The 25,301-nt window shown below is 46.6% G+C and overlaps 1 protein-coding gene across 2 annotated transcripts in view; it reads right to left on the bottom strand.

Annotated features, from left to right (window-relative positions):
* The window catches only part of SERTAD2 (SERTA domain containing 2), a 76,282-nt gene that overhangs the window by 14,109 nt on the left and 36,872 nt on the right, over window positions 1-25,301 (bottom strand). The window contains exon 2 of one of the 2 annotated variants that reach the window (XM_058802216.1): window positions 5,674-5,831. The gene's annotated coding sequence lies outside the window, so the exon portion shown is untranslated. Of the gene's footprint in view, window positions 1-4,860; window positions 4,963-5,673; window positions 5,832-25,301 lie in introns of those variants that run through there. The other variant, XM_058802217.1, reaches the window with a different exon arrangement.

Below are 25,301 nucleotides of genomic sequence, written 5' to 3' on the forward strand. Positions count from 1 at the left end.
GAAATGCATATTTGAAAAATATGCAAATGATATGCATGCACGTGGATGTGTACCTACTAAAGGCTTTTTTCCAAGGGAGAAAGAGTGCCTGTAAAAACACATGAAAAGTAAAGTTTGTGGAGGCACCGGAAGATGATGATGTACTTCTGAATTAGGACTTAAAACTTCATTTTGCAGCTACCTGAAGTGAAGACAAAGCTGCCTTTAGGCATCTCAAACTAGTCAGACCTGCTATAGCAGTTGCACAGTCTGCTTCAAATATGCCCTCCACGCTCCTTTCAACCTCCACCCCAACATATATCCGCATAGTTTACCTCCAATCATGGGTGGTTCTTGCTATAGCACAGTTCACTCAACCTTATTGCCTGCCTGGCACAACAGGAGGGCTTCTTAACACTAATGTTACAGGCTACTATAAGAAACTGTATGAAAACAGCCAATGCTTGTCACATTTCCATTAAAGGTGAGTGTGGCTCAAACAGTACAAGGGTTTCCAGGGTGGAAAATCTGGGATCAAGAAAAACAGTTTTAATTGTTACATCTGAGGAAGTATTAGGGCAAGTTTAGATCTTTCCACCAATTCAGGACTCCTTGAAAAAGGGAACTTCTTTTTTCTGCTACTTCCATATACTACCCAGTTTTCAAAATGACATTAAAAGAAAACAACCCATGTTTGAACTCTTCTCTCTGTATGCTATACCAAGTATTCAATTTTTATTATAACTTCACTGAAAACAAACTGCTTACTTTGCTTTCACACCTTACTGGTGTGCAAGCAAAGTAAACAGGTTTCGGCTCCTAACAATTACACAGAGAGTCATGCCATTCGATGCCACTTAAAACTCAATTCCAGGGTGATATTAAGGTGAAATTTGTGATATTAAGGAGAAATTTAAAACCAATGGTACTCAAAACACTGATCATGTTGTACAGGTTGGGAACTTCAGACGTTCTATGGCAACACCTCTGATTCTATGCACCAAGCTGAGGAGGGTACCAAACGTGGCCCCTCACTTGAAGAGCAGTGGTCTGACCTCGCCTAATGCAGGGCTCTGAGCATGGTTTTAATTTCACTGCAGCAGCCTGAATCCAGTGTCACTCTGATGTGGTGGTGGTTGCTGTCTCACCTGAGCTAGATGAGCCTCCACCCTCAAAGAAGGGACACATGAAAAACAAAAACTTGCTCTCTGGTGACTTGACAGTTTCTTCAGTCCTTTCAAGCCTTCCCACCCCCAGTGAGAGCTTAAAGCCCATTCTGAAGGCTCTGAGGCTGCACCCATCACCCCTGGAGACTGCCCCAGCTCTCCCTTGGAAATGCCCTTCGCATCAGGCCTTCCCCACCCCGAAAATCCCCTTTGTGCTGCAGGAATGTCCCAGCCAGCACATCTTCGCAGCTCCTCCTGGCCACTCAGCAATGACAGCCAGCATCTGACAGGCTCACCAGGAACCATCACCATCGGGGACGCAGACGTGGTGGCAGTGCAGTTTGTGCTCTGCACAGTGACACAGAGTTTAACACCCACACAGCCAAGAGACAGGGCAGGACCCTGCTGTGACACACACAAGCCTGTTTCTCCCACTAAACCTCTGCTGCCTCCCAGCCACACGTTTGCTTTGGACCTCAGATTGGGCTACACTTCAGCACACCCAGAAGCAGCGTTAGCACAGCATTCACGGGCCTTGCCTTCCCCACTCGTGTTGAACAGCCGAGCATTGTTATCTTATTTTTGTTATAGTGTTTGCATTGGTAATGCTGAACAAACCTGAAGCCTCCACTACAGCAAACACAAAAATTGACTCTGTTTATAAAAGAATTAAAGAATTAACGCGTGTTGAGAGTCTCTCTCCATTTACAGAAAACAGGCACCTCTTCATGACAGCAGTTCCTCTGACTGATGAAAGTTTAGAAATCAAAAGAAGTGACAGAAAACATGCAATTATACACCCCTGAAGAAAATGAGCACTGTGCTCAGATTGGCAAATTTCATCTTCCACAAACCACTAATTAGCAAAAGATTCATCAAGACTAAAGATCTCTGCTCAGTGCCAACCTGCTTACACTGAAGCTGGACCTTGCTCTCTCCTTTGAAACACTCCTGATCTTTGGACTTGGTAACTGAAAGCTGCTATTTCTGGCACTGATTCGTGCGCATATTTAGGAACCACTGCAACTGGAGCTGTCTCCTTGTGAGCCAGTTACACTACAGAGCTGAGCTAAAAGGAGGTGTCTCTCTTGCTACCTGGCCCTTATGAGAAGTAGATCACCAGAAGACTACTCGCACTTTCAAAGTACTGCCTTCTCCCTGTTTGACATATTACACTTTTAAGATGTTACATAAAAGCAAAAATAGTCACAAATACTTTGGATCATCTGTCTAGTGTTAGCACTGCCAGAGATGAACTGTGCCAAGAGTGCTTTACATCAGTGTGAAAAAAGTCAGAGTTCCTAAAAAAAAAATGTTTTCCCAATGAAATATTTATTGAAAAACAAAAAGCAGCTTGTGTGAATGATGGCAAAATCCTTCAAACTAGATACTGCATAAAATCTGCTGTACTTCATGGAAGCTAAAAAAATAAATTTTGAATATGAAGTTTGAGTGCTTCCTTGCTATTAGGACATTATCTCAAAGTCCTTGATGCCTCTCAGGCAGACAATTTGAGCACTTGGTATATTTATGTCATTATTTCCCCTGTGAAAATCTTTATTTCATCTTTCCCATTAAAAAAGAGCAGGTGTATAAAGGAACACAATTACAACTCTTAATAAATCAGCACCTAGAGATGTATTTAATGCTCTTTAAGACAAAACCTGAGGGACCTATGGCTATCAAGTTTCTTTTTGTTTGTTTCCAATCAGCTTCAGAGAAAAAGAAATCAGCGTGACACAAAAATCAAAGCAGCATTTTAATATGCACAAAGTCTAGCTTCGTTTGTTCAGCAGTCCAATCCAGTTCCTGCAGAAAAGGAGTGGGTGGCTGCTGCTACCAACTTAAATGGAAGCAGGATCAGTCACGAGAGGAGGAATATCTAGAGCTGTTACATTGGATGCTGCAATACTTGCCTGAACAATGGAAGTATTCCGAAGGACACGCTCCTGGATACCTGTCCAGCAGCACAAACTCCTAATCCTCCTCCTCTCTCTGCCATCACCTGGCTCATGATGTTAAATCACAGTCCAAAGATGCCATCCTATTATGTCAAAGGCATGCATTTTAACTTCAGCCAGAAAGGGCTACTTTCAATTTACCCTGCTAAATCAGTTGGCTAATTTCTACAGCAATCATTTGAAAACAGAATTCATTTTTATAGTTTGTTTTACCATGTGAAAGCTTCCTGTGCCCTTAGATGCAAACTGAAGTGCCTCTGTCAATTTTGTACCCTGTGAGATGTCCATAAGACACAGGAACCTTCACTCGTGCAGATGCATGCCTAAAATGATCAGAACGAAAAAAGCTAGAAAGCGTTGTTTGAACTCACACACATTGCAAGTGCTCACTCATTTGAGAGACACAAATATAAAACTGGTGTTTGGGGCAGCCAAGCCCTCTCCCACCGCTGTTTGAGCAATAGTGCATTCTAGAGCGGCAAAATCCAGCACTCACTGACGGCAGCGAGAGTCACCCTGATGACTGCACCAGGCACCAGATGAAAAAGCCTGGATTTCCCTGCTCCCGAGAGCCTCGGATGTGTCTGAGCACACGCTGCCACATGCAACAGCTCTGGCGTGCTGCACTGAAGTTCGGCTGAAGAAGCTGACAGCCTTTTTCCCCCGGATGGAGATAAAATGGGCAGGTTCGCTTTATTTTACACCAGTAGCTGACCCACAGCTGTAAATCAGCCACCGAGGGGCCCACTGGACAGCACACAAGCCTCTCCATAGATTTCCAACTAAAGTGGCCCTGGCTTTTCCAGCTGTGTTTCACAAAATGCAAGAAATGACAGCAGGTAACTGTACTTCTATTTTCATGCTTAGGAATAACTTATTTTTCCAGATCCTGATGTGAGTAAAGCAGCCAACGCTCCAAATCAAAGTGGCACCGGAAAAGGATTTTTCTTCAAGTGTTCATCCACCCCGAAGAAAATCCTAATAAATATACATTTCTGCCGTCGCTTCCAAAAGATGCACCACCTTACTCACAAAATCCCCCCCAGACGCCTCTGCCTCTCCGCGCTGGCGGTGCTCCTAAGGAAGACCTATGCGCGCTATTGCTCAGGAAAAGACAGGCTAATCCCCAGCCCTAACACCAACCCCTGAAAAGGGCCGGGCAGCGGGGCCAGCCGGGTCCTGCCCAGCCATATGTCAGCTTTGCTACAGCGGAGTGAAAGTCTCCCCCAGGCCCTTTCAGCTCCCCCGGCACTACAGCACGCACTTCTCGGCGTTCCTGAATCCCCCGCTCTTGCTGGGAGAACGGAGCCGGGCTGCAGCCCCCGGCTCCAGGGGCTGCGGGGCGCACACCGAACTTACCGGGGTGCCGCGGCTTTCCTGGCGTCGGAGGGAGCCCGGCTCCGGGGAGCACAAGCGGCCGCGCTACCGGGGCCGCCACAGCCACCTCGACAGGAAAGTACATTCCAGCCACCCGCACCTGCTTCGGCTCGGGATCCCCCCGCACCGGCGGGGGAGGGGGCGTATTTTAAGGTCAACTTCGCCGCTCTCCCTCCTCTGCTCATCTCAGCACGAACCCCCCCACCCTCCCCGGAGGAGAGGGGGAGGATCCCCGCCCCGGGCTCCTCTGCCCGGGCACCAATTTAAAGGTAGAGATAAAACAAGCCCCGATGACTCGCGAAGCCAGAGGGGGTGGAGGAGTGTCGCCGCCCCCTGCCCCCCCCCCCGATGCCCCGCAGCCCCCCAGCCCCACTCACCACATGCAGCTCCACCTGAGAACTAAAGCATGGAGAGGGGGAGGTCGGAAACTCTCGCCCTAGAGCAGCTCCATATGTCGCTCCTCGCCGCGCCGCTCCGGGGAGGGGCCGGGTGGGATGCGGAGGAGGAGGAAAGGAGGAGGAGGAGGAAAAGAGGAGGAGGAGGAGGAGGCAGGAGCAGGCGGCGTGAGGATTTAAGCCTCCGCTCTGCCCCGGCGGCTGCGATCACGCAGCATTATACAATGGAGGAGGAGGAGAGGAAGGAGGAGAAGGAGGAGGCACCACCAGCCCCGGCTCCCAGTACTTGCCGCCAGCACTGACGACAGGGGCGGCTCCGGCGAGCTCCTCACCCTCCGGCCCGCGTCAAAGCTCCGCCTCGGCCCCGGCCTTCCTCCCCCGCCCCCCCAACCCCCGCGGCTGCGGCCGCTGCTCCTGCTCCTCCTCCTCCCCCTTCTCCTCCTCCTCCTCCTCCCCCGCTCCGGCTCCCCGCGCTGCCCACGCGTGCCCCGGCCCCCGCCGCCGCCGCGGCTTCCCCGGGGAGCGCCAGGCCGGCACAAAGGCGGGTGCCAGCGCGCCCCGACCGCAAATATGACAAGTATCCCTGCTATCCGGTGGCGGGGACCCGGCCGGGGCACGGGGCTCCGCCAGCCCTGCTCCCCGCGCGGGGCTGGCCCCGCATTGTCCCGGTACAACCCAAAATTGTCCCCCCGGCACCTCCGGTGAGCCCCCGGCCCGGCCAGGCGCAGCGGGGGCGAGGGGGGATGCGGAGAAAGCCCGGAGCGCTGCCGGCCGCCCCCCGCCCCGGGACCTCACCTGGGAGCCGAGGGAGGCGGCGGCCCCCGTCCGTGGAATCCTCGCTGCTAATTTGGGCTGTGCAGACACCACCGAAGCACAAAAATGAGGCCAAACGGAGATGTTCGAGAGCCCGAAGACTTGGGGGAAGGAGGGAAGCGCTCGGCACCAGGCGCTATCTGGAAAGAAGATGATTATTTTAAGTCACCTCAATGACTGAGTTTTGAAAGGGGCTGTAATACCAGCCAGCGCTGTTAAAGGCGATTCAAACACCTTACAGCATTGACTGTAGCCCCAGCAGGCATCTCGGATCGTTCCGGCCTTTCATGTTCCACTAAACCGGTTGTACTTCGGGACAATAAAGCTTTAAGACCTAATATAAAGGCGATTATTAGTCATTAATACCACGACTCATTTAGGTATTATGCTCAAACGGTCTGTAATGATTTGTGATCAATCAAGATGATAGTCTTACTAGAAACTAAGTTCCATTTTCAGTTAGAAAACCGAAAAGGAAAAGGATACCTTTAGAAGAAAGGTCTCCTTACCCTGGAAACTGTATCTGACAAAAATCCACAAAGGAAAAACAACACCAAACCATTAAAACGGTGAATCTGCCAAAATAAAAGGAGACTAAGTGCTGATTTTATGGGTTCTTAAAATTAGAATTGAAAAGGCCCCATCACGTTGATGTTAAAACACCAGGACTGGCACTTGAGCACTCTACTGAACTCACTAAAAATAAAAGAAAGGACATCAGATCTAAAAACTGACGTTTTATTTTGCAGGTTTGGAGGCCTCAGCACACCTTTCCCTTTCCACCCGTGCTATTCCTTTGAGGAGATCCAAGCCCTCTCATCCCTTATCTGCGGCACCGAGTTAGCCCTAAACCAATCTGCAAAGCAGTTCGCGAGCCATTTACTAGATTTTGACGAGTGATTTGCGAATTGCCCAGGAGCTGGCAAACATTAAAACCAGAATCTCCCTGGCTGGATACTTTCCAGCAGCAAGGCACTGAAATTTGGTCCTTCTGCCTGGGGAAACACGTCTCTCCCTGAAATTACCTCTCCCTGAAATTGTAGCGTCACAACAAAATCACTAAATAAAAGGAAAAGGTTCATCTTCTTTAGGGCCTGAGTGATACCTGTTCGGTGGTATCACTTCTAGGTCAGCTTCTGCCTACTCAAAAGCCACACAGAATATTTGTAATACTTGCACACTGTTGGCTGGGTTGTTTGGGTTTTTTTTTTTTTGCACGCCAGACTCACTGAATTTCGGGGCCCCATTCCACCCTCCTTTACAGCAGATTTGTAACCCAGCGGGATCTGGCCTTGCGCAATCGCGCCGTGGATGCGCCCAGCCGAGCAGCGCTGCCTTCCGGAGCTCAAAGTCCGCAGCAGGTTTACAGTGCCCGTGCCTGGGTGTGTGCGCGCTATCACCGGCCCAGAGGCACAACCACAAACATTTGCTAAATAAGCAGCTGGGCTCCAGCCCGATGTGCACAGCCCTTGCCATGTTACAGTCGGCAGTAAAAAGCCTGAGCCTGTGTCATTCGAGTTTTAAACGCTTCTGACTTCGCTCGGTTGCTCCAATTTTACACCGGCATAAGAAAAAGCTCGCCGCCCCTTCTGTTTCCTACTGTAACTCTCCCGAGTCTTTCTTGGCAGGAGTTTACAGTCACGCTGTAACTCAGATTGTGCCTCCGAACACAACTAGTACAACCTGCATCCACACTCAGAAGCACTCCCAGCTGAGCATAGGTCACGATACGAATCGATATGAATAGAGCTCCTTCCCGTGCTTCGCGCACAGCCCAGGCTCCAGCGCGGCGGGACGAGGCTGGGCTAGGCAAGGAGAATAATCCCGCGGCTGCCTGCTCCTCACATGGCCTCGCACCTGATTGAGGGAGACCTTCCTGGCCAAGAAACTCCGCTCTCAGCTCTGGAGAAGCCTGAGCAGAGGGTGTCTGCGGCACCCAAATGCAGTTTGCTGAGCACTTCGGTAAGCAGGAGAAGCAGCCTGCAATGGAGGCACGGAATGCCGTGCTAGGAAGTGTGCCGGCAGAGGCTTCCACAGCCTGCGGAGCGGGAGGGGAGAACAGTCTGAGCGTCTGCAAGGAGGAGCCACCCAAAATGCATCCCATTTCAGAACCATGCATGTATGGGCTTCCCAGGGAGCAGTAGCACAGGTTTAGCTGTGCAGTCCCAGCCTTGACAGAGGCCCATGAGCTGCTCGCATGTGAAGATGACACAGTAAAAGAGAAGGAGCTGAGCTGTGTCTTTCTGCAGCAGCACCGACTTGATGTGGGCTACAGGCACAGCCTGAGCGCAGCCCTGTCTTTGAGCAAGGATGGTCAAAGCCTGTCTGACTGAGGCCAGGTCTCATGAAAATAATAATTCAAAAACCACCCCTGCATTGAAGATAAATAAATGAACAAGGTAATAAATGAACAAACAGAAATCAAAGATTGGGAAGGGGGAAACAGACACTGGACTTCATAAATCAATTCATTAGAAACACTACAGACTGCCAGGTAATCTGCCCATCAACACGGATGCTAATTAGGAAAGATTGGCCAAGTTTGCGCTGGAATGTTGGCATCCTTTGCATATTTCAAAAATAGAGGGAGTGAACTGCTTCCTATGATTCTAATTGAATCTTTGGCCTTTTCCTTTCTGATTGCAATATGTATGAATACTATGAGATTTCATCAGGTAATTGTTCAACACAACTTCATTTTCTCCCTGGATGTCTTTGCTTTGGTGCATGCAGAAGCTGGCAGGCAAACACCTAACACTGCCCCCAGTGCAGACAACTTTTTACAAATAGAGACCCCCTCAGCGTTGGTACCCTGGGAGAAGCCAGACAAAGGGCCTGCCTACAGCAGAGCTGCTTGTTCCACCCGAGCAGCGTGGCTCTCCTGGGTAAGGAGAAAGCATGCCTGCAAGCAAAGGCACGGTGAAACACTGCTCACACCTCGTGCAGGCTCTCTTCAGGCCCAGCACTGACCTCCAGGAGTAGGGCCCTTCTCATGTGAGGCTCAGCCACAAATAAAAACAAGTTCCTCAGTAAAAAACTAGGGTGCTGCATTACTGCAGCCTGCACCTGTACACAAGCAGGGAGGGAGCTGCACCTGGGAGCTGGGCAGCTTTCCTTGGGATTTCAATGGCTTTTTCTCCTTTTTCTGCTGGTGCAACTCTAACACGGCTGTCCCATGTGTCCTAAAGCACAGGAGTCAGTAAAAACCCTGATGATCCACTCCTTCTCACTCCAGTTTTAGCTCTTCCCCCCCACACCTTCATTTTCTCCTTTAGTTCATATTTTTTTCCTTTAATGTGTTTGTGGCAGTAGGAGAAACACTGTTCCCTAGAATGCATAACATCCTTAATTATCATTCTCGGTTAGTTCTCTAGGAAAAAAAAAAACCCTACAGGAGAAATCAGTTTAATTAATGAGTATGACCAAATGCAGCCTTAGTTTTAATGCAGTATCATATATTATATGTCCAGTTGGGCAGTTGATCTTCTTTGGGTAAAATGAACAGCGATGCAAAAAACGAGGGAGCTCATGAATCAATATTCTGAGTGCAACTAACCCCTTTTGTATAGTTGCTCTAAGCTTCCTACAGATTTTGATGAAAATGTCGGTTCCCAAACACTGCTTCTGGCTTTGGTAATGCAGGATCAGGCCTGTACAGTCTAGTAATAGGAAGCTATTGCTTGGCAGTACCAAGGGTTGTGCCACATGGTAAATTCATTAAGTAATTAAGGAATAAAACCCAACTCTTAACTCCAGGATAGCTCTCAAACAGCCACACCAAATAAAAATCCCGAGTGTGTGCGAACGACAGGGGTAGCAAGGTTTCATCTGAATGTAAGATTTGGTGATTTAGATGTTTTTCAGAAGGACTACTCTTCACATACTAAATTATTAAGGAATTATTATGGAACAGGATTATCAGGAAAGAAAAAAAAAAAGCAGTGTGCATTAGCTGGCTTAGTCAGAGGAGGTTTTGCTGCATTCCTCATGCAGGGAGATGACTCCCTCCCTCTGTAATTCCCTGTGCACTCCCAGTCCTCTAGAGACTGTTGGTGTGCATCATCCTTGCTCCAGCTGAAAGACTGTCCTCTGACAGAGGTTCTGGCTGCCTACCATTGCTGTGTATCTCCTCACATCTTTCTGCCTTTTAATAAAACTCTGTGTTCCTTTTCAAATCCCTTTCAGGCTGCATCCCTTGCAAGATGTGCTTCATTCCTGGCCCAGACCAGACTGTTCACACTGGCACTGCCTGTATGGCACACAGGCTCCTAAAACAGTCTCTCCTTTCCAATCCTGCTTCTTGCAACACAGTGAATTGTACTCTGCACTGAGCTGAGTTTTAAACAATTTCAGGCTGCTTTTCTTTCCCTTTCAGTGCTCACTCTGCAGTCTCTATCAAAAGCACAAGTCATTCTTTTCTGGAACACTTGGTTACTTTTTTGAAGAGACGCTACGTTGATGTCCTGATATCTCATACCAGGGCCAGCGGTATGAGCCTCGGTAGAGCTGAGGAGGGAATAGTTCTAATCAAGAAAAACCACAGAAACAGTGGAGAAAAACAGAGAGATGGCCAGTCTTCAGGCCTAATTAACCACTGGTGTAAACAGATGTCACTGCAATCAAGCCAGAAGACTTTGGGCCACCCACCAGCCTTGAGCACAAACCCAACATGAGCCTGAAAATCTTAACAACGTGGGGCTGTCAAACATGCAAGCCACACACACTTCAGCACAAAGGTGCCCACCACATCCCCAGTGCTGAGGGACCACCTGCTCCTGGGTCACCAGGGGAGAACAGCTCTGCTGCTCTGCCTTACCCTGAGTGCTGCACACACTACAGCCCTCTCCTGCAGCAAAGCTACTCCTACAAAGCTCCCCATGGAGCCATACATTCCTGGAGCACAGATACCCCTTAGCACTCTTGAAACCTGAAAGAGGCCTAGGTGCATAGGCAGGTTGGAAAGAGGCCTGGGTGCATAGGCAGCTGCTCAACCCTGCTCAGATGCCAAAGGCTTGAGAGACCAAATGGGGCCACCAGTGGGGTGACCAGAGGCTCCTAGAAGTGGATGTTCCTGCTCAGATTTGCTGCATTAAAGCATTATACAATAGTTACAAGGAGTTTGAGACTGGGAGGGCACAATGGAAATGGTGTTGTGGTAACAGTGCTGATGTTGCACAGCATTTCAATGTTAAGCAGGACTTAAACCAAAACTAAAACTGGAGTTAAATGTGTTTGTGCTCAGATGCATTACCAGAAAAAAACCAAACCAAAACAAAAACCAAACCAACAACAAGCTATCTCAATCCTTATTTATATGAAAACATGAGTTAATACATGAACATCCAAATGAATGCACTCACCTATAGCTGCTTTTGCTGGCTGGAATACAATCTGTAAAGCACATTAATGCTCCTATGCAGATTTGGGAGCTTAGGCCTACTGTTTAAAACTAGTTTTTGCAGCTCCTTAGAGCCTCTAGATTCAGAGAATGCTTGCCAAGAAAGAGGCATTTTCAAAGTAATTCAAATTTGCAATGATAAATTTTTTCTCTGACTGTCCCAGGTGCAAAATTCTTTACAGACGATGTTTATCTGCACTCCTTTCAGACAGAGGTTTCCGAGGGTCTAATTTTAAATAAACGGTGAGTGACCTACACCACTTCTTTAAAAAAAAGCAAAAAGCCAAAACCAACAAACCCCAATAAAACAGAACTTGAATCTGTAGGGCCAAATTCAGAAGAGGAAGAAAAAAAAAAAAAGGAGCTGGCAGAAAACCTAGCACAAGAACATCAAATGTAGCAGCATTAACTCCCACTGCCATTCTGTTCCTCTACAAATTATTGAAGTTCATACAGAACTGAACTCATTGAGTCAATGCAGTGAATGCACAAATCTTTCTGTTTTAACCCTTCACAAAATGTGTAACTCCTTAGATTATGTGCAAAGAGGAGATTAAAAAAAAAAAGACTGAATGAGTACATCAGATGCTTTTAGTGACTATGCCTGTGGTAATGATTCATTTTGTCTTTCTACATTCCCCAGCGCTAGCACGGCTAAGAGTCAGCAGAAGCTCATACTGCATATGCAGGTAAACAGACCGTGGGTGATGTCTGCATTTCTTTACCTAAAACCACCCTGTAACCGTCAGAAATGCATTTTATCTTTCTGAAGAAAAAGGGAACTGCACAAATTAATTGAGGTTCTCCTCTAACCTTTTTTTTAATGTTCTTTCACTTTAAAGGAAGCTGTTCATTTATAGTGACCATTAGCCAAAGGCTGAAAGAGGTTTACACCTAATTAGTATTCCCAAGCAAGGATGAAACACTAAATCATTGCAAACCCACCCAGCATTTAGGTCCTACCAACAGGACAAAGGAAAAAAAGCTGAAAATCCACCATTTATCATCAGAGTCCCCTTCCTTTCACACCTCTTAATGGTCTCTTTCTTCCTCCCACAGCGATTCTGGGGTGATAATGTCCTTGAAATGTGGCAAGGGTCTGGAAGAGGAGAGGGGCAGCTCTCCTGCCTGGTCACACCCATAGGACATAGCACGTGTGGACATTTGCAGGGGTGCAAACGAAAATAGTATGGGGAAAAAAAAAAAAAAAAAAGAAAGAAAGAGAAAAGAGATGTCCTGAGCAGGGATGGCATGGAGGTAGGGAAGAAGGTGCTGCATGTGGCATAAACTATGGTGGTTTTCTGTGACAGCCATAAGAAAGTTGCTCAAACAGTAATAATTGTCCCCTTCTATTTTTATTTGAGCAAAACAGAGGCACAATTGGAGTACAGAGGGAAACATGTCAAGGGAAAGGAGTGGACCCAAGAAACAAGGAGGAAGAGCTGCATTCCCGTTGATGGTGCTGATACCGAGTCCAGGGTCCTCCCTTGTTTGACCACTGGACATCAGCAGGAGAGGAAAATAACACGAGGTGTATCACTGAGGCTTTCCCCGCTCCTTCTCCCAGCCACAAACTTTCCCAGCACACGTGGGATGGGCAGAAGGCTCCCAAACCCCTCTCCTTCACAGAGATCCACTTCCCTACAGAGGTTCGACTTTGCAAACCAGTTTCTATAGGATTCATTTGTAAAAGGGAAGGTGCCAGCGACTGAGCCGAAACTCCTGCCTGCCTGCCGAGTGCAGTCCCTGCCCAGCCAGAGCAGCCGGCCCCAGCTAGTGCAGAGAGAGGCACCGGACCCTTTGCAGGAGCTGGGCAGAAAGAGGCACCCTCTGCTAGAGGCTCACAGCAAGGGGCCAGCCAAGCCAAGAAGGGATGGTTGTCCATCTGCTATCACTCATACCCCAGTGCATTTTCTAATCATCCACACTCAGGGGACATTCCTAGTACGTTTCCTGCTAAGCAAAAAATTCATAATAAACCCCAGCTACTTTGCTTGCTTACCTATTACCTACAGTAGAGTTAACCTTCATGTTAAATCTTTTTCTTTTTTCTTTTTCCCTCTGAATCTGCTCTTCTGCTAACTTTACTGTATTCTTGCTGGATGTTCAGACCCTGCCACAAGAGCAAAAGAAGTTAGGCAGCTGTCAAAGTGCTGATAATTTGACTCCACATAGATACCCAAATACTACTGCCAAGCAGGTCAGCATACAGAAACTTCTTTTTGCTGGCAGTGCTCTACAAAGAAACTCTTCCTTCTCTGAGCAGCTGGGAAAGTGCAAGTGCCCTCTCCTTACTCGACCTGTGAGGTTCATAGAAAGAGCTGCCCCCAAGAACATCAGTGCATTGCTCCTGCCAGCAAAAAGGGAGGCCTGGCATTTGATGGGTTTGTTTCTGTTTTAAAACCAGAACAACCTAAACCAAATCACCTCTGTCAGACAAACACTGTCTTCCATGAGATGTTCAGGTGAAAGATGTCAGGCTCCCAAGATCTTTTTGCTAGCTGCCACAGCTGATGTGGGCACAATAACAAGAAGGAAATGCATTTGTTGTTTTGAACTTCACTTTCTTTCATTTAGCAAAGATTCCCCTTAAATAAATGGAAGTAGGGAGATCTTGGAATAAGCCTTAGCAAGTTTTAATCACACTTTTTCTTCTTGCAAGCGAGTCGTCATTCAGTAGCTAGGTGGTTCTAAATAAAGAACTCTAGTCAACAACAGGAAATAACTCCCACAGAAAAAAAAGGGCAGAATACAAACTCGCAGCAACTCTCGTACAGAGCTCACAACGGCCTTTTGTTCCATGCACATTAAGTCCAAAATCTTTACTTTTCAGAACATGTTTTTACTCTAAGTAATTAAAAATTATTTTTAACTTGTCACAAGTACGGATCCCTTCCTTGCCTTCCTCCCAGAAAAGTCCCGTTAGGAGTCAGAAAATCACAAGCTATCCCCATTTTCCCTCTTTCATTTAGTAAGTATGGACATTCTAGGAATGCCACACGATGACTAGGATTTAAGGAAGCTACTGATGGTGGAGTTTTTATCTTTTTTTCTTTTTTTTTCCTTTGGCCAGGGAGGTGCACTGTTGTGTTCTCAGCAGCAGTTTACATCCTTTAAAACGTTCAAAAACCACTGCATGTTCAGAAAGTACAAAGCACCTGGTCTGTGGGAGGGGGATAGAGGAGAAAACACACATCTCCAGCCACTTATTAAAAACTCTGGCTAGTGCCGAGAATCATCAGCTTTTAAATTATACAATACATCACACATAACAGGCCAATGATTGAGCACAGGCACCAAGCACAACATTCAAAAAGGCACAACCAAAATCCCTTAAAGAATACACTGGTTGATTCCATCTGGCTTAGAAGAAGTGTGGTTTTAGTGTGCCAAGGGGGGAATTTTAAGATGGCTGCTGCCTGTTGGCTGCTATGGATAGGTCTCTGGAGGAGGTAGCAGAGCTTCTTTAGGAACGTTGCTATCACTTGTGGCAAATATCTTCTGGAACACAAGCAGAGATATAGCAGGTTTTAGTGGCCAGCTGATTTCAGCATCCCTCCAACAAATCACCTGACGTGGCTGTGTCACACTGCAACTGAACTGCAAACCAATTTCCATTCCAGAAATAGAATGTTTGAATTATACTGCTGCAAGAACCAGGGTTACAGTTCCAGGTTGGATTTTTGTCTCTGGAATATGGGAACTGGCTCAGTGTGCACGTGTGTGTATTGTGTGTTCGTGTGCACATGCAACCATCAAAAGTTTACACAAAGAGCAAATCACATTTGCTTCCTAATGTGATTTGGATGAACAATGAACACACAGGCTGAAGCAACTCTACATTCAAACCTAGCCACAAATATGTGGTTGTACTTTAAAGTCCTCAGCAGTGGGTTCAAACTTGAGCTTGCCAAGTTTGGCAAAAAAACCCAAATGTTTTTGGGTTTTTTTTGTCACTGCTGACAAATCCAGACTCCTTCTTCACCTTCAGAAAGGAATAAAAATTGACAAGGTGAAGTATCCTAGAGCAACTGTCCCACTGTTTCCCAGCTCTCACCCATCAGGTTAAATACTAGAGATTTCAGTGGGACCAGCACACTTTAAAAGATGTAGTCTCTCTCTGTCTTTTTCTCTCTCTCGCTGAATGATATTTCTGCCCACATGCACTGACACATACCGTGTCTAACAAGGCTGTGATTCATTTTCAGTTCTAGTCATGCTCACAAGTGATGCAGTGCACTAGCTGTGCCTTCAGGATCTGCGTAATTTAGCTTCATTTTCTCTGCCCCCACCCTGCATTAAGTGAAGTTCCAACAAAGCCAAGTCATCACCCACCAACTCCCCCTCCCACCTGCTTGGGGGATGTATACAGCAGGAATCTGAATAATAATAATAATAAAATTAAATTAGTTTTTTTAGAAAGAGAGAGGAGGGGATGAGAGCTTGAGAAATATCATGAATTGTTAGAAAGCTTTCTAACAGTGAATAATGTGAGTGAATAATGGTAATGGGATGTATACTACCAGATCACTGAAGCAGCTGCATCAGTCCTGAATCATCTCCCCATACACGTTACAAGCAGCACTGTGTCTTGCATTGTGAACATCCTGCAAGTTCATGCTAAAGACTGATTGACATTAAACCTGAATCCCTGATTGATGAAGGCAAACACCTCCTCAGCCTCTCCCATGAAGTGAAGTCTCTTGGTGACCACTCGCTGGTCCCCTGCCTCCTGCAGCCGCTTTGGCCAGGCGCAAACGTCAGCGGGAGCCGTCAGCGCGTCCGACTGCAAACCTCCCCTTGCAGCCCAGTGGCCACCATCCGTCACCAATTACACACGGTGGGCTTGTGATACAAATTACAAGCTGCTTCTGAGCTAAACTCCATGTATTTGAGGCATGAGGCCAAGCTTGAACAAAGTGAAAGACAGGCTTTTTATTTGATAAATCTCATTATCTTGCTGGCATTCAAAATTCATCTCAGACAGAGAAATGCATCATAAAGTAGTTCTCTAGTTACTGGGAAGAGCCAAGATGCTTTAACATATAAGTTAAAAGGTGTTTACACACCCACCACACTAACACTTCTAGCTCTCCTCCACCTTCCACCTGGAACTATGTTTTGATGGAACAGAAAACTTGATTTTCTAAAGAAAAACAAGTAAATCACATTCCTTCAGCAAAGATCCCTAGACAAAAGCAAGTCACTGAAGACTCCTTCAAGCAGATCTTAGTGATCTGCATGATTTCCTTAATCCCTAACCAATGACACAGGATAAAAGGAATTAGCAGCAAAAGCGAGAAGGTACTTCAACATTACAGGTGTAATACTGCGAGGGTCACTGTCACCACAGAGTTACAGTGAACTAAATGAACACATATCACCTTTCTTCCCTTATGTGAAACATCTACATGGTGGGAGCTTTGTATAAGTTAGGTACAGCCTCCCAAGCTAAGCAGCCTCTCCTGTTGCTGGCCCCCATTCATGACCAACATCAGCAAGCCAGAGTAGGGATTAAATTCCCTACTTGCTGTAGAGGTCCCTCTCCTTCTCTTCCTCACTCCCAAGGGCTGACTCAGTTTGAGTGCAGCTCACCAGCCCGCTTGCTGGCATGTCCCCACTTCAGAAAGAATACAGGAGCACACCAGAATTTTGAGCTACCCAAGGCTTGTCCAAGCCTAATGGTTGGGGGAGGTGGAGTTTGTCTCTCTGCCTTCCCATCAACATCCTCTTTTCTACCAGGACGAGCCTGGGCTGATCAGGAGCAGAAGAAACACATTTCCTCGTGGTCATTTGTTCCTGATCCATTCTCCTCCTCAGAAGCTCCCAACTGTAGCAAAGGAATGAAGGAGTGACCACAGCCAGGGAAGGACTGATCTACACTTCTGATGTGTAACACACATGACTGTGAAGGGACCAGATCAGCCCACGAGGCTGGTATCATGAAGGGCTCTGGGAACTCTGAAACATCTGGAGGAGGATAACTCCTGGGGCTGGATGCTCGTTGGGAGTAACGGGTCAGGCAAGGAAAGCAGCGGACAGTGAGTTCAGCATTTCAGGAGAAGGGCCACTGCCTCATTCTGCAAACTGAAGAAATGAAGCACAGGGAAACTACGGGTTGGCTTACTGTGGAAATTAAAGTCAAGGCCGTGTGTTTTGATTTCCTGAGCTCTCCACACAAGTCCAGCCTTCCTCATCCACGAAGTCATGCTGTAAACATCCTCAGGGCAGGGCCTACACCCCTCATTTGCTTTATGTCTGTGGTTTCCAATCTTCCACAGTTTGCAGATCCCTTCACGCTTTCCAATAGGGCTGTGCATTCAAACCTGCTGACAACAGGCTTGCTTTCCCTGGCTTTCCTGCACATCTTGCACGTAGCTCATGGATCCTTGTGAGTCTATTCTTTGTGGCCCTCTGCAGATTCCTATGTGCCCCTCTCTTCCTACCAATCCCTACACACCAGAAGAGCCAGCAGCAGGCATTTTCAGAGTGGCCCTAACTCTGTCTAGCTGCCCTAATTCGAGACAAAAGCACAGACCTTCCCTGTCATTTCAGCATTTCCCATCTCAAGGTATGGGAGCTGTTGATCTCCCACATGAAAATGCATTATGCTGTCAGCCCAGCCTAAGGGCTGTTATTTAATTTACTTGAGGAGGTAAGTGAAAGCCCCTTCATGCAAATGCTTACAATGTGATCTGGAAAACAGCAGGCGTAATTAGATAAAATGGCAGCAAAGCCCACCAGGGAAATAATGTTAATTCATGAGGATTTTCCTCTCCACCTCCCTCTCAGCAAGGTTTGAAGACAAGGAGGGGAGGAAAAAAAATTGAAGAAAAAGCCAGAATGCACCTCAATGATCTATCAAGTAGGAAAACAGGACGGCAACCAGTGGGGTCATCTAGGACATGCCTCTGCACATCACCCCCATCCTGCTGCAGGACTGGCAGCTAATGTGAGTGATGCAGCACTGAAAGCAAAAATTGCTCAGTCACTGTCATAAGTTGATTTGAGTAGAGACATAAGGAGCCATCACCCCTAAACTTCACATCATCTCCTGACCAAGGCCTAGCCAGGCCATGGAGATTTGTCACATCACTGCAGACCCCTGCCCCCACTAACAATAACAACACCAGAACTCTTATGCAAGTCTTGAAAGAAGATCTGGCATTTCCAACCCACTCATGAATTTTTTCCCTCAGAAATATCCAGGAAAGGGTTCTGACCAAACTGTCACAGCATTGATGGTAAGGGGGATCACGAGGACACCCCAATGTCAGCACATGTGACACTGATCCAATGGAGAGAAGTTCTCCCAGTGACCTGAGGAAACCACAGCTGTGTTTCTGCTGCTGCTGCCTTCTCCCTCCCACCTAGATGCCAGCCAGGAAAGCCACCTCCTGATTGCTGACCTGCCACTACCAAAATGGATTCCAATTAGCCAACTCACTCACAGCTATTAGGAAAGAGAGACATTTTTTGTTGTTGAGTAATTACTCCTCATGAAATGGCTTACATCCCTAGTTGATTAGGTCACAACACACTGTGAACAAATTGATGTAACAGAGATATCTTTAACCTGATAAATTAAGGCATACTTTCTCAATATAGAAAGCTTAATTGAAGCCATGCATGGGGTATTTACCAAAGGCATCTAGAAACAGAATTGTAACATGCAGAAATGTTACAAACAACAGTTGAGATCCAAAGACAGCAGCCCATACACATCCAACTCGCATATTTACTGGAGGAAAAAAAAAAGGCTAGTTTGTCTGTTTACTGTGAGGATACCAAATGACTCAAAGTGAACAGAGTAGTTTGACATCAGCAGTTAAATATGCAAAGGCAAAATTCAGGTGGTACATGTGAAAGAAAGATCTTGTTTCTTTGCTTCCCTACATATTTTCCCCCACCTATCAGAGGAGAAAACCTTTTTTTTTCCTAGCCAAGGATTTACTTGCTGAAGCTATTAGAGATACACAAAAAACAGAGAAAGTCTGAATAACCACACAGTAAATGTGCCACAGTGAGGGTTCCCAAAATACAGCCCATTAAGTCCCCCTAGAAGAATCTTGAAGTCAGCCTGGGTTGTATTGCAAGTAAGTTCAATTACATTTTCCCTCCCTTCACCAAGTCCTAATCTCCACAAATAAAACCCCATCTTCCTGGAGAACAGCAGCTCCTCCACCATTTCTATCAAGTCATCCATTGTAGTATACTGGTTTATTTAAAACCAAACCCAATTGCCCAAGCCCGTAAATACCAACTGCTTCCTGATTTTGGGACTTGCCCATCTATTAAAAGGAAGCCGTTCACTTTACAGACCGTGGCCCTAATCTTTCAAACAGTTTCGCCTGCACTTAGCAGGAGCACACGAGCACTTCGGTCCAATGTAAGCATTTGCTGAAGTGAGGCCAATGTTTCCTGTTGTAGTTAAAAGCACATTATACAGTGAGGATGGAAAAATATGTCTGCAACACAAAATCAACCCTTCTCTTCCCATTTCAGGGTGAGTGGCTCAGGAAAGCACTCTCGATGGAAATGTATGCGACAAGGGCCCGGGTAGAGTGAGTGCCATGAACAGCTTTATACTGTGCTGGCTTTCTAAGTCGGGAAACCAACTGGGTGTCATTTAATCTCCCAGATTAAAATCACTTAGCGAATATTGTATTGTTTCAGTGCTCTCGCTGTCAGCGCAGCGTTGGGGGCCTTGCCGGCGCTCTGCTGCTCGCTAACTCACCACTAATGAAACCTCGCGCAGGAGCAGCTGCCGGAATCTGTGTCAAACTGCATCTGGCACCCATCTATCTTCCAGCCATCTAAATTCACCTCTGAAATAATACAAAAGCAGCCGCAGAGCTCCCTGCAGCCACTCCAACACACCAGGCTTTGTCTCATCAAGCCTGTTAAGCAATTTAAAGCAATTTATTTTTTTAATTTGCCTTGTGTTTTACAGCAGCAGCTTTCACAAAAGCAGCGAAGAAGTTAAGAAAAAAATTGAGGGGGGAAGGGAAAAAAGTGCCCCCTTTTCTTTTTTATTTTTAAAGGAAAAAAAAAAAGCCTGTCAAGCTCTCAGTAGACTATCATTAAGCCAGTTTTGGCTGAAACTGTATGTTTAGGGGTTTTCCAATGGAGACACTCTGGTGCCTGCAACACTCAGACAGGGAGGGGAAGCTTCTATACAATTGTTGAATTGTTGTCATGGCTATTAAATATGCTGTAGCACAAATACCCAACAGGGCTGAAGGTCTGTCCTGTATTGGCTCTGGAGAGGTATCAAAAATACTGGTATTAACTAGCAGATAACTGAGTTATACAAACACTGAATAAAAGATTCAGTCAAAAGTTTTAAAAGGTTTATTAACTTCACTCCAAACCCTTCCCGCCCACCTCCCAATTGGGGCCTAAAGTACTCTGTAAATTAAAAATATTTTACATTTACTGTAGCATTAATTTGACTGAGTCTCCTCTAACATTTGGGGTAAAACTGTCTCTTCTCTCTTTGCATTTTCTGCAGAGGAGAGGAGTTTTGCTCCACTGTCTCGTTAGGCTCATGAGTGGCAGTTTGAGAGACTGGCACAGTAAAGCCATGACTTGCTGACTAAAACAGGTCAATGAAAAACAGGCTAGTGACTGAAATTGAAACTTCTCATTTCTCTCAAGAAAAGGGTGTATTGTCAAGATAGAGTCAAGCATTGTCTGTTAAGCAACTTTCAGAGCAGCAGTGCTCAGCAGCACGGCAGCACCGCAAGCTCCCCGGTGCGGGAGGAGGGGACAGGGCCCTGGCACAGCCCCAGCACCGGGCAGGCCCCGCGGGACAGAGCCCGGCCAGCTGCCGGGAAGGAGCACTAAGGAACATGGGCTGCAGAGGGCAGGGGATGTGCTGGGTTCCCCTCCCAGCCTGAAGCTGTCCATCCAGCCAAACGGGTCATGATCCAGGTCTCGGTGACGTCCAGCCACACGGCACGGAGCACTCCAGGTGAGTGTGCCGGGCCTTCCGTGAGGGCAGCGGTGGGCGAGTTCGGGAGGCGTTTCCTACACTGAACGCTGCAAACTGCGGAAGGAGCAGGAGAAACAGGATCTGTCAAGCCATCTAATTAAGGAACATTTTCCCCACGCAGATTCATACACATCTCTCCAGGCTACAGGGCCTTCATTTCTTGCCTCAGCCCAAAACAGACCGACTGTATTTTCCATTTCTATGACAATTTGTTCCCAGCATTTCTCAGGAAGAAGCACGACATACATGTCATACAAAAATGGTCACATGCTCATAGATACCTCTGCTGCTAATTCCATTGTGCCTATCTGCTGTGCAGCTACCCTTTTGCAGCAACTGAAATCTGAAGAAAAATGGAAGTGTGCTTCTTTCCTGTGAGCTTCCCAAAGTAACCACTGCAACAAGAAATCACATTTTTGAGCACAGAGAGTCCAACTGCTGGCACTGCTGCTCCTCTACCCACTAACTAAAAAGGAGATTTGGATATGCCTTGCACAGGGTCACTTTATAAGGATGTCCAAAATGAAATCACCATTGCTAATAGGCTGAGCGAGTATCCTGGACAGCCCCCTCCAGCCTCCAGTTGAGCTCAACAGCAGGACTGACAACAGCCCCAGGATTGTGGCCACCAGGAAAAGCCACAGACATCGACAATTCATTTTTTACAGGCCAACGAGCTGACCTCTGGCCAGCAGTGGAACAAGTCAGCTTAAAGGCGACAAAGCTCTGTATACCACTATAAATCATCCAAACCAACCAGCAGAAAATCTGTGCGCTGATCATGTTAGCTTATACCTCCTCCTTATTTTCTCCCTGTGTAAACAGAGTCCTCTCCCCCATCACCTCCCAAGGCCCATCTGGAGGAATCACAAAGGGTGTTCTCACATCCTGCTCCCTGAAGGAGCTGGTCCTGCTCGCTGAGTGCTCGCCAACGTCACGCCAAGCGGTGACGCAAGCCATGACTGCTGTCCAGGCGGTGGGGTGTGACCTATTTCTGGGCTACAGGGGTTTGGTTTGGGAGGGATGTGCAATGTCTAGTGATGGAGATGAGAAGAAGAGAAAATTGTTATAAAAAAGTCAGGAATTGATCATATTATACATATTGGCTCTGTGTTTTTAGAGGGAAGTAAGAGGCCAAAACAAAAGCAGTGCCACAGCCTCAGGATCTTAACATCAATCTGGAGTGGAAGCAGGAAGGAGAAAGGATCCCCACTGTAGGAAGCAGAAACTTTTGCTGCTAACAGAACTAATGTGTCCCCAAAATCCGGTTTCCTTAACAGTATATGGCATCAAAAGGAGAAATACTTTAAAGACACAAAGGCATTTCACTCCTCCCCTGCCTTCCAACAAGCACATTCATTCAAAAACAAACTGTCCAGACCACAACCAGGTGTCTCAGGTTTTATGCATGAATAAGCTGTCCTTTAACTGGCACAAATATTCATTTACCAACTGGAGTATTTCTTCAATCATTCAACTCTGGCATGATATATGTAACCAAATGAGTTCTGTAGCAACAGGGTAAATTTTCACAGCTAATTCTCTCTTGCAGGATTTTCTTTGGCATTGGGCTGAAGCATCATTGGTTTGCTTGTCATTTGACGATTTTGCCATATTTTAGAGCAGCTGTGCTGACCCAAAAGGACACCAGCACCATCCTACACAAACAAACAGTATTTCAAAATTTACAGCATTGCCCTCAATTTACAGCATTGCAGTCCAGAGGGCATCCCACTGAGGCTGTGGAAAAAAGGGAAGCAAATGCACTTGATTTGCTCAATGCACAGCACTCCTTTAATTAAAGGAGACTCTCTGTTGGTCTGTACCTACTTTCCTGACATCTTTGGGGCTTTCCAACCCTCCCAACACCTTCATCCACAGGGAATTCTCTGCAGATACCTCTGCTAGCATTTCGTCCAGTACACACAAGCCTGATAGAAATGTGGTGGGTTTGTATTATGTGGCATGTGCACACTGCCTATCCTGAAAACAAACAAAACCTCTCCAAAATACCCCATTCCCTCCATTGATTACGAAAAAATCCCCAGTTCCAATTTCCAGGAAGTCCTAGAAGAGCAGGCAAGCCTTGGTGCCTACATCCCTTAAATATAATTTGAGGGGAATTATTGTTTCAATAATAAAGGGAAGCTTTTTTTCATGGGGGAAACCAGAAAACCAAACAGAGCTTCTTTATATCAGGTGCTGTGTTCATGTAATGAGTTTTTCTGTGGTGTAATAGTTTTCAAAACAGGGCAGCCAAGAATTGCTTTTTCTATTATCTATAAATCAGGGTTGGAAAGAAAAGAAACAGTTCCAGAGTGTGGTATGCATCAGTCTGAGCAATCACAGCATTATGCAGGTAAACAGCTACACAGCATCAATTAGCAACACACACAAAAAAGGAACATCTACAAATCAGAGTACAGGAAAAAAAAGCTTACAACTTTGCCAACCAACCACTTATCTGTTTGAAGACAGGGGAAATGGAGCTACCTCAAATTGTAGGGGTCACCAGAAGAAGGCACAGAGATCAGAGTGTGGAGCTGACAGAGCAAGGGGAGAAGGTTCCTGAATGGAGAGGAAAATAGGAGCTAGAAACTGGGCAGAGGGCTTGCAGGCAAACATGAAATAAAACAGTTATACAGCTACACACAGCTGCAAACTGGCACAGAAAGAGTTCCAAAGCAAGGGGTGGGGAGGGAAAGGCAATGGCAAGAGGGAGATCTAGACCTGATTATGCAGAAAACAGTTCGGGTGCTTTTTTTTTTTTTCCCTTTCCCCACATTCATCTGGATAAAAATAACAAGGACTGAAGTGTGAGTCCAAGAGGCCAAGGATGGGAAAATGTATCACACTAGAAGCAAAAGATGACCCAGTTTGGACAAGAGGTATAAGCAGAAGAAAATCAAGAGGAGAGAAGGAAGCCTGGAAAGTTGTGTAGAGAAGATAGCAGCAGGATTTAGCAACCATAAGGAATAGGAAGGGGGGATGGGTAAGGAGAGGGGAGTTAAAAACAATAGAGTTGCAGCTATGTTTCATGGCACTAATTCAGCAAAGAAACAGCCTCAAATGGATGTAAACAATGGACTATTCATTAGGGGTTTCATTCCCTGCAACCCAGCAAACTATTGTCTGCAAGTTTTAAATACTCCCTTCACACACACACAAACTAAATTACAGAAAATGTGAAACATCAGATAATCTCAACAACGTGTCTCAAAATCACTGCCCTCAAGCATGCACTATGCTTGCCAGACTCTTCTTCCAACCATCTGCCAGCACGTGGAGGAAAATAAATAATTAACACACATCTGGGGTCAGACTGTGAGCTACAGCACCCAGCCTGAAACTCCTGCCTGAGTAAAGGACAGGCAGTGACTGAGAGCACATGTGGATTGGCTCTGGGGAGCCTTTCCAAGCTGTCCCACCCTCAGCATCCTGTCCACCTTGCTGTGGGAGCCTCCCACACTGACAGAGGATGATGTGTGCTTCTATCCCACACCATCTATCTGACACAGCAGCTGAACAAGCAATTCAAAGTCTGGGGCTACATTTTCACTGGCAGAAGGTTTAAAGTTTCTCCTGCTGCCACTGTTACAGTAAGGGACAGCTTTGATAGGTAGAAAATATGTTTGACATCTGGTTTTGCTCATGTGAGCTTCATCTGTTACAGCTCTCCAGTAATAACCTGTCCTGAGCACCAGGGTACACAGCAGGGCATGCAGGTGTGATCCAAATATCCTTGTCTTATTCCCAAAGGTGATTTGCCTCTTTGGAGTGCCCCAGAGCAAGCCTCCACTCCACAGCCCCTCAGAGGGAAGGGGGTTGTGCTTCCCAGAGAAGGGCTAGCAACCATGGGAGGCATTTGTGAGGGCAAGATGGAAGAAGAGGCAGATAACTTGGGCTTTCTTTTTCCTCATCTATTGAAGGCATCTGCATAAAGCACCTTCCATAGTGTGTCCTTCCTGTATTCATAGGCAAAGGCTTAAAGGCCTATCCAGCCTGCAGACCTGCAGAGCACAGGCTGTACAGCCTCACTCATGCCTGGCTGGATGTGACCTGTCTTTCAGGAATCTGGACTGCAGGGAGAAGCTCCTGACAAGAGGCTGTCTCACAGCTTTTCTTCCTCTTGCCCAGGTCCAAAGGTACATTAGCACAGTGACTCTGCTCAGTGTTACATCACACTGCTCCCACCAGGAATTACACAAATGGAAG

Source organism: Ammospiza caudacuta, chromosome 3, assembly GCF_027887145.1.
Source record: "Ammospiza caudacuta isolate bAmmCau1 chromosome 3, bAmmCau1.pri, whole genome shotgun sequence".
Lineage (NCBI taxonomy): Eukaryota > Metazoa > Chordata > Aves > Passeriformes > Passerellidae > Ammospiza > Ammospiza caudacuta.